Consider the following 540-nt stretch of genomic DNA (forward strand, 5'->3'; position numbering starts at 1 on the left):
CCCTCCCTCCCCACCCCCACACTTTCCCGTTTGAAATTCCATTCTCAATCATATTACCTCCCCATTACAATCATTGTAATTACATATATACAATATCAACCTATTAAGTATCCTCCTCCCTTCTTTCTCCACCCTTTATGTCTCCTTTTCAACTTACTGGCCTCTGCTACTAAGTATTTTCATTCTCACACAGAAGCCCAGTCATCTGTAGCTAGGATCCCCATATGAGAGAGAACATGTGGCGCTTGGCTTTCTGGGCCTGGGTTACCTGACTTAGTATAATACTTTCCAGGTCCATCCATTTTTCTGCAAATTTCATAACTTCACTTTTCTTTACCGCTGAGTAGAACTCCATTGTATAAATGTACCACATCTTCATTATCCACTCATCTGTTGAGGGACATCTAGGCTGGTTCCATTTCCCAGCTATTATAAATTGAGCAGCAATAAACATGGTTGAGCATGTACTTCTAAGGAAATGAGATGAGTCCTTTGGATATATGCCTAGAAGTGCTATAGCTGGGTCATATGGTAGATCAA

The sequence above is a fragment of the Jaculus jaculus genome, chromosome 17 (genome assembly GCF_020740685.1).
Source record: "Jaculus jaculus isolate mJacJac1 chromosome 17, mJacJac1.mat.Y.cur, whole genome shotgun sequence".
NCBI classification, from domain to species: Eukaryota; Metazoa; Chordata; class Mammalia; order Rodentia; family Dipodidae; genus Jaculus; species Jaculus jaculus.